The sequence below is a fragment of the Eleutherodactylus coqui genome, unplaced genomic scaffold, assembly GCF_035609145.1.
Source record: "Eleutherodactylus coqui strain aEleCoq1 unplaced genomic scaffold, aEleCoq1.hap1 HAP1_SCAFFOLD_98, whole genome shotgun sequence".
NCBI classification, from domain to species: domain Eukaryota; kingdom Metazoa; phylum Chordata; class Amphibia; order Anura; family Eleutherodactylidae; genus Eleutherodactylus; species Eleutherodactylus coqui.
Genome location: NW_027102512.1, coordinates 424,835 through 434,248, shown reverse-complemented (window position 1 = coordinate 434,248; position 9,414 = coordinate 424,835). Strand labels below are relative to the sequence as shown.

The following is a 9,414-nucleotide window of genomic DNA, read 5'->3' as shown; positions in this document are numbered from 1 at the left end:
GATTTCGCAGTCGGATTCCGACCCGGCCGCGGGCAGGAGGACTTACAGGGGTTTTCCAGGGAAATACTATTGAAGATCTTCCCTCGGGATATCAATAGTTGATCGGCTGGGGTCTGTTAATGGGTGTCTCTCGTCTACCCATCTCACACCTACCGCCTCCCACCTACCTGTCTCACATCTCGCATCTATAGTCTATGCTTATTTAACCCCTTCAGTTCTGTGTAAATGTCTCTTCTCAGAGTCAGTGCTGACATTTTCACTACAGGATATGGTTTACTAGTAGATACATGACTATAAATGTGCTTTCAGGCCAGTTGTCACCTTTCTGTTCAGCGGCTCACTGTAAATAGATGTTTCTCATATTCTATTATATACACACAATTTTACAATCTCCTGTAATTGATGCTTATGTCTTCCGTTCCGAAGCAAGTGTGTGCATAGAGCTGTATAAAAATGAGAAATCAGTACGGTATGTAATCTTTAATCCTTAAAAGGAAGCTGTCACTAGGTTCATGCCACCCAAACCCACGGGCAGCATGAACCCAGGACAGAGATGCCCATTTGGCATGTGTCTTGTTTTATTCTGAACCGCTGCTGCGCTACAGAAAGAAATCTACTTAGAAGTTTGACGCAACACTCAAGTGAGGGGGCCGAGCCGCAGCGGGCGCTCCTTGCCGGTAGTATCCAGCCTTGGCAGATCTTCTCCTTGCTTGTGTATATTGAGTATTATTTTTGTATACCATGTGTGTTATCGGTGGGGAAACTCATTTAATATATTCTGTAAGGGAAAGGAGTATAGATTGTATATTCTCTAAATGTTGTTGGGCTAATTATGCATCTGTCAGACCCGTCTTACATATTTAATCTTCCCTCTCAAATGCTCTTGTTTTATTTCTAGTTGCATAAAAAGAAATCCTGCAGATCATGAATAGAACCATCTCAAAGCCAAGAGAAACCCAGAGAGAAAACAGTCCTGTAACCGGTAATACATGTATAATATTAAAGTGCAGTGCTAAATGGAAGCCAATTAAAGTCTAGTGAAGTAGAATACTTCACAAAGATCTGTTACCGGGTCGGAGGGAGAAGGGGGTATATAACCTGCAGTTGTTCTCTGCCGTCCCTCTGATCCATTGGTTCTGGGTACTGTTTTTGGTTGTCTAAGGTGGCTGATATAACCTGCTATACCTGCTCTCTGATTGGCCAGCACTGATCACATGAGCAACACTGGTCAATCAGAGAGCAGTGCACAGTATACATTAGATAGTTAGAAAACTGCAACAGCCATCTTGGGCGCCTGAAAAATGTGACCTGGAATTCGTGAATCGGATAGATGGCAGAGAAGAACAACTGCAAGTAATATACCCTCCTTCAGTCCAGGGTAGAAGTTTGGTCCTGAAACCAGAGGGTTGCTATAAAGCACTAATCTCAGGATTGTCTTGGCACCTATCCACAAAATAGGTGCCGAAAGTCTGATTGGTGAGGGTCTCGCCACCGAAACCAGCACTGATGCCAAGAACAGGGTCGCCGTATCCGCCTCTCCTGGTGCATGAATGAAGGTGCGGATGACTGTTTGCTTCTGCTCAATTCCTTTCAATCGGGCTGCCGGAGAAAGCTCAGGACAAGCACTTAAGCAGGACCACAGAATGTAATGGACTGGCATTGTACATGCTCAGCCGCCACACTAGTCAAGCTGCTCCTCACTGCGGGGTTTGAAGTGAGCAGCAGAGAGGGACACGGGATTGGCGTTTTTGGGATCGGTGGGTGTCCCAGTGGTGAGATTCGCGCTGCTGATCAGACTTTATCAACTGTTCTGTGGATAGGTGGTCGGTCCGTTCTGGAAATACCCATTTACAACTAAAAAAACAAGTCCTCCTAGCCAATGTTATATTCCAGTACCGGCCTGTGGAAGTGGTTTTATCCTTCCACTTAGTAGACATTGCTGAGTAGTTTGTAAACCCGATCACTAAACTGAATCATAAACTAATGCTTAATTTTCTAGAATTTTTTTTCAGCTCTATGCTGAATTAGGGGAAAAAAGCTATTCATACTTTGATCTGTTGCTCTTAAGAAGCTAGTGGTACACTTGATGGATGAACTGTACTTTTCCCGCAATATCATGGTAGAAATTGTTACCATTTCTGCTTCGTTTTCTAGACACTGTCCAAGCGCCGTTGTCCAAGAGAACCAGATTTGTTGGACCTGGAGGATATCATTTTAAAAAAACCTTCAAGCTGAAACAGGTGAGTGACACAGCTTCACCCCTTTGTGTATTATGGCTTGGTGGGTCTGAGGTACTTAGAGGAGGGACCGTTGTCTGAGATTGTCCATCCATTAGGCCGCCATATGATTACCATGTATTACGTGTGTTCTGTATGCCCGTATGAAAGGTGGTAACTCGCAGGCAATTAATCGCATTGCCTTACGCAGTTCCTCTCAAATTAGCGTATCGGAATTGTGTAATACATGAGCGCAAAACAGAACGCAGCATGTTGTATTTTTGCCACATATATGCACATGATAGAGCCAATACGTGTATATATATATATATATATATATATGGGCTTGTATATACACATACCCATATGCAATTACATTGGGGTGAGCGCCCCCTAAGGTAGATTGGTCAGTTTTAAATGTGTTAGTGGTAACCCTTACTAGGCTGTAAAGAAAGGGTGAGTCAGGGTGATGATGGGGAATGTATGTCTGCTTAACAATTGTGTTTTATTAATGGTGTCATGTCTGAGCTGAGGTAGCTGAGCTCTGAGGTGACTGGGCGCTGCTCTGAGGTGACTGAGCTCTGAGGTGACTGAGCGCTGCGCTGAGGTAACTGAGCTCTGAGGTGACTGAGCGCTGCGCTGAGGTAACTGAGCGCTGCAGGAGACTGTTCTGAGGTAACTGTCCACTGTCAGCTCTGAGGTAACTACTGCTTGGTATCTGTCAGCTGCGAGATAACTGACCGCTGTATGCAGACTGTCGGCTGTGGGGTAACCGGAGGATGAGGCTGTGATGACCGGAGGAACAGAGATGGTTAATAATGGTTACTGGGAGGTTGTGTTTCCTCAGTGTAACTAGTTAGGTGGTTGTTAGACATCCTTGGGGTGCCTCACCACCTGGATGTAACTAGTTAGGTGGTTGTTAGACATCCTTGGGGCGCCTCACTACCTCGGTGTAACTAGTTAGGTGGTTGTTAGACAACCTTGGGGCACCTCATTACCTCGGTGTAACTAGATAGGTGGTTGTTAGACATCCTTAGGGCGCCTCACTACCTCGCTCTAACTAGTTAGCTGGTTGTTAGACATCCTTGGGGCGCCTCACTACCTCGGTGTAACTAGTTAGGTGGTTGTTAGACATCCTTGGGGCACCTCACTAACTCGGTGTAACTAGTTAGGTGGTGGTTAGACATCCTTGGGGCACCTCATTACCTCGCTGTAACTAGTTGATGAGGTCACTGTCATGTGATCAGGGGCGGAGCATGTAACTCACCGACAGACGGGTGGTCGTTAGTATTTTGATTGTTTTTTCAATCAACATATGTAATGCCTAATAAATTAACCCATACAAGGGAAAGCATTGGTTTTACTAGTCGCGCTATGGTCTTGAAGGGGTCCAGCTCGAAAAAGGCCTTATTGATCAGAACTTACCGTGCATTCACAAGGTTAAAGGGAAAAATCTATTTCTACATCTTACAAAATCAAATGTGGATTCTGGAGTAAAAGCCTGAACGTGTTACACATAATTTACGTTGTTTACTACCTGCCTTCTCCTGATTAATGGTATTTGTCTTCCATTCACTCTAGGCAACCCTGTGTCAGCAGTAGTTACCTGTAATCTTTTTGTCGTACCAGCACTAAGAAAGATGCAGGGAATCCTGGATCCAAGACCTACAATCATCAAAGCCAGGGTATTTATACCGCCCATGTTATATGGAGAGCGGAATTCGTATCTGCCGTTCCATCGCTATTTATTGCAGTCACCCCTATTAGGAAATGTTATACACCTCTAAAACAGTGTGTGTTTCATGTCCAAGTGTCTAGTGAGGCGGCTCTATACACGTACAAAGGGTCTTTATTTTGAGAATTTACCATATAAAGCAGTTATATGACTTTACATCAACATGAATGTCTCTGTATATGAAGACACAAAATAGCTGCTCAATTTCCATTACTTTGCCGCTGTTTGAAAACTTATATTGTTTTTGTTTTATAAGTAAATGTTAAAGTGACCCTCCAGTTTTCTGGACAAAATTCTGCAATGGAGCCGGAGGAGGAACGTGGGTGTGTATATTATCTGCAGTTGTTCTTCTCTGCCGTCTTTCCAATTTGCAGTTCCAGGTCCTCTTTTCGGGCATTCAAGATGGCCGATTCAGTCTTCAATCTAGCTAATCTCTACAGTGTATTGGTAGTCTTAGACTAACGATGCATTATACCTGTTCGCTGACTTGCCAATGGACAATCAGAGAGCAGTGCATTAGGTAGTTAGAAAATAGCTGTAGCCATCTTGGACAGGTGGAGCCACGGCCTGAAACTGGCAGATTGGGAGGCGTGGCATAGAAGAACAAGTGCAGGTAATTTACCCTCCACTTCGTTAGGTACAAGGACAGAATTTTGAAGGTTTACTTTAAGAGGGATTTTCAACGATGGGATGTTTCAACGGTGGGGGTATGACTGCTGGGACCCCCAGTGTTCAGTGTTCCTGAGACTGGGGGACCTGCGTCCCGCTTATTTCACAGTTCAGCATACATCGTCTCGCTTCTGCAGGGAAGCAGGGAATAGAGCTGCTGGTCACACAGAACAGGCTGATTCCTCTCAACGGTGCAGCCAGATAGCCGAGTGCTGTGCTGTGTTTGCCTATATGTCTGACCTATTGAAATGAATGGAGTAGTGCCACTCCATTCATTTCAACGGGGCAGACAGAAATAGCCGAGTGCTGTGCTCGACTATTATTGTCTGCTTCATTCATTTCAAAGGGGCAAACAGCCAAGCACAGCAATCGGACGATCCCACTGATCTATCAGTTTTCACTGGATGGGTGAAAACTGGAAAAAATGTCCCATCGCCCGGAATACCGCTTTAAGGAAAAACTCCAGGTAAATGTGTATGTGATTAAGGCCGATTTCACATCGGAGTCGGAGGTTCAGTCGCAGATTCGGCTCAAAGTACTGGAAGAAAAAGTGCTGCATGCAGAGCTTTTTCTTTCATCTAAAGTTAGGCAGCCGAGTGGAAAACAGACGGACCTCATTATAATCAATGGGGTCTGTCTGGTGCTTGTGGTGCTGTCCAGAGAATGAGCCATTTGGTTGCAGAGATTCCCCTTTCCTGCTCCCCGAACAGAGCACAAAAGTGGAACCATGGCTGCAGATATAAAACCACCCTAACTTTACACTATACGGTCTTTGTGTTCCCCAATTTCACTACTACAATATGTTGCTAACAATTGGAGGATGTTATGTTAAAGGGGTTGTACTGTTTTAAAAAAAAAAACATTTTCGTGTACCCTATTAGGGAATTATGAGTTAACCCTTTCCAATCAACTGTCTGACAGCTTCCGACATTCTGATTAAAGCCTGAAGACGTCCGACAGGGTATTTTTACTGTATATTGTCGGCTGCTCCGTCATCAGAGCCTCTTAGGTACACCACATACTGCAGTGCTGGTTTTAGCCAGCAGGTGGCGCTCTTGTATAATGACAGAAAGAAAAAGCCTCATAGGAATCCAAAATTAGATTAGAAGAGGGCATTGAGGGTCCCTGTCTCCTGAGGAGTGGAGAGCAGTTAGAAAGAATGTCTCCTGATCTGGAGGACTTGACCTGCCCTGCATTACACAGACCTCTTACTCATTTTAATGGGCTGTGTGTAATGCTCAATTTCACCATGGCTTATTTTTGTGCTTGAAGAAACTAGTAATTTAATTGGTATGCAAGCAGAACACCAGCTCCACTTGTACGGAGTTACATCCTGTATTATTCTCCAGAGCTGCATTCCCAATTCTTCAGGTTTCATTGCCAAAATACCCTATGATTTATTACTGGATGTATGTCTGGATATATATTGGCATATTTGGGAAATGTGATTTTCACATCAGGCACTGAATAGTTTCACTGCATCATAGGAGTGCAATGGGGACCAGCAGAATTATGGGCACAGCTCTTGATTATAATGCAGACTGTAAGTCATGATCAGTACAAGATAAGTAATGCTATATATTTACAAAGTCCTCTTTAGACCATTCCTTTTTGTTAGAAGGGACCCTCATTAAAAATAAGCTAATCCCAGTTTGTCCAACTGCTGGACCCCAAGCAAACCACTGGAATCTATGAGGGAAAAGACAGCAAGGGGAACGTCTACACTTGTCCATTGCTATCAGTGGCATGTCTGTGTAATACATAGATGTGTCTGTTTTTTCAGATGCTCCTAGCTGCCGCTCTTCACTCTCGTAGATGGTATTTAAAGTTGGACAGATGATTGAAATACAACAAGAAAAATAGGTGAATATGACTGAATATAGGAGAACATTTTCTTTTCTGTCTTGCAGTTATCTTGTGATGTAAAGTTGGATCCTCGCCCAGAGTACCATCGCTGCATACTTACGTGGCATCACCAAGAGCCACTGCCTTGGGCACAAAGTACAGGTCTCTATTGACTACATATAACTGGACACTTCTATCAGTTAGGTTGTACTGGATATTTTAATAACATTGCCATCAACTTGATAATATAACTAGCAGATATCACACAGTCAGAAAGTGCCATGGCGGGGTGCCCACCCCTACAGCTTCTAACAAAAAATAACTGCATAACCGGTAATGGAAGCCACCATTTTCTTTTCTTAGGGTAGCTTTTCACAGGATGACTTTCGGGTATGTAAGCGTTCGAAAGCCATTCCAACAACTAAGACTTCTGTACTTTCACACAGGAGCGATAGTCGTTCAGTTAATGGAGGCGAAGCGCGCTGGAGATCTCTTCCGGCTGTCAACCTCCGTTTACTGTGAACAAACAGTTGTTCAATGAGAACTCACTAGTTGCTTTGTTACACTTAGCCAAAACAAAATGATCAATGAGCAATTTCTCGCTCAATCGAATCCTGCGTTATTGCACAGAAAAACTATCAGTCAAAATTGCTAGTTCGAACGATTTTTCAGCCAATAGTTGGCACAGGTGAAGCCACCCTTAGGCTCCTTTTAGACTTGTAAAGGTTGATTTCTATTAGCCCTGCAAGGAAGAAGAGGGATTTGAATGGAAATATGCTGGTGGATGACTCGCTATAAAGCAAAAAGAATTTATCATATCAGTCATGGAAGAAGTAAAAAAAAAACTGACCAAATGGTGGCAAGAACCATTTTTAGGAAAGGTTCCTATAGCTTGCTTGTATGGTAAAGCGTTAACAGTCGATGTGGCAAAACATTGCAAAAAGAACAGGCGTGGTGCATAATATGGTGTAAAAATACATTGGGATGAAATGGAAATCCGCTGGCTCTATTCTATATTGTATCATCAGGAGATCTGAAAATCCTTTAGCTGGAAACCTGACCTTGATTGCCAAACAGACATTACTCAACCCGTCACCACAATAGATGACCACTAAGGGTCCCACTACCTACATCAAGAAAGTCAGAGGAGTCAACTTGAATTATACACAGTATATTGTACCTTACATTGTTTTAGTTTTTACTTTATGTTCCTAAGGACCAAAAAAATGGATGCCAGGTTTGGAAAATCTTTTTATAGTTCCCATAAATATCATAGAATCGTGGATTTGGAAGGGACCTCCATGGTCATCCGGTCCAACTCCTTGCTCAATGCAGGATCACTAAATCATACCAGACAGATGTCTGTCCAGCCTCTGTTTGAAGACTTCCATTGAAGTAGAACTCACCACCTCCCGTGGTAACCTGTTCCACCCATTGATCACCCTGACTGTCGAATATCTAATTTGTGTCTCCTCCCTTTCACTTTCATCCCATTGCTTCTAGTCTTTCCTTGTGCAGATGAGAATAGGGCTGATCTCTCTGCACTGTGACAACCCATCAGATATTTGTAGACCGCTATTAAGTCTCCTCTCAGCCTTCACTTTTGCAAGCTAAACATTCCCAGATGCTTTAACCGTACCTAACAGGACATGGTTTGCAGACCGCTCACTATCCTGGTAGCTCTTCTCTGAACTTAATCCAGTTTGTCTATTTTTTAAAAAATTGGGGTGCCCAGAACTGGACACAGTATTCCAGCTGAGGTCTGACTAAGGAAGAGTAGAGGGAGATAATTACCTCATATGATCTAGACTCTATGCTTCTCTTAATACATCACAGAATTGTGTTTTTTCATTTTTGCTGCTACGTCACAGTGTTGACTCATGTTCAGTCTGTGATCTATTAGTATAGTCAACTACTTCCTCCAGACCCTAAAGACGAATAACCCATCACACTAGAAGGTTAATCATTAGCCACTAGGTAGAGTAAGCTGATTAATGAACCAGTCTTTACATTACGTCGACTGATCCAGACACCAAGAACTCCCATATAGGAAATGTCCATTGTCATCTTGTCTTACGAGGAGTGTGCTAACGTCTATGTCTTCTCCACGCAGGTAATCAGATGAGCAGTCGCCTGATGAGTATGCGCAGTGCCAATGGACTGTTGATGCTACCTCCAAAGACAGAGCAGTATGTGGAACTTCACAAGGGAGAGGTGGTGGATGTCATGGTCATCGGAAGGCTATGATGACAAAAGCAAGAGAGAAGCATTGATGCATGTCCACATATCATTGACTGTATCCTGTAATATGCAACGGCACAGCTAGTTTTTATGATTTGGATAAAGTTGATCAGTGTAGTCAACATCTTGAACTAAATTTCAAAAACTGACTTTGAGGAGAAAAACTGAAAAAAAAATCTCCCCCCCCCCCCCCCCCCCCAAAAACCTTATAAAAAAAAACTCTTATAAAACCTTATTCTGATTATATCAAGGCAACTTTTCCTTCATTGCAATTGCTTTGTGTGTTAAAATGCAAGGTCTAATAGCAGTAGCTTTTAGTAGACAGCAGTAGATGCCTGCAAAAGTTGTGTTTCTCTCATCCTTAAAGTACAAATACTTAAGCTCTTAACCAAGGCTGTCTGCTTACTTTATACTAGCTTAGATGACACTGCTGTTTCCCTTATCAGTATGCTTCATAACCGCTTCACAAGAGAGCTCTGCTTGTTCTTTATCTTGTATAACGTGTTGATGTGCCAAGTGGTTGCATCTGGATCCAGACTCCCATCTTCTTAACAAGGAGGAGAGACGTCCTGGCAATCACTCCGCTCAGTACTATTGGGCAGTAACTGAATACCTTTTCTTTGAAAAAAAAATTGCTTCCTTAAGTGCTGACAGCCTTTTTAACCTATACATTTAAGAAATGTACAGAAAAAAAAATCAAAAACTGAT

General features: G+C 43.1%; 1 long non-coding RNA gene across 1 annotated transcript; it reads left to right on the top strand.

Moving 5' to 3' along the window:
- The first annotated feature begins 886 nt into the window (after positions 1-886).
- On the top strand, positions 887-8,884 carry LOC136604251 (uncharacterized). Its single transcript, XR_010789786.1, has 5 exons — positions 887-982; positions 2,155-2,240; positions 3,798-3,901; positions 6,404-6,483; positions 8,579-8,884. It is a non-coding gene; the product is annotated as an uncharacterized lncRNA (long non-coding RNA).
- The last annotated feature ends 530 nt before the right edge of the window (positions 8,885-9,414 follow it).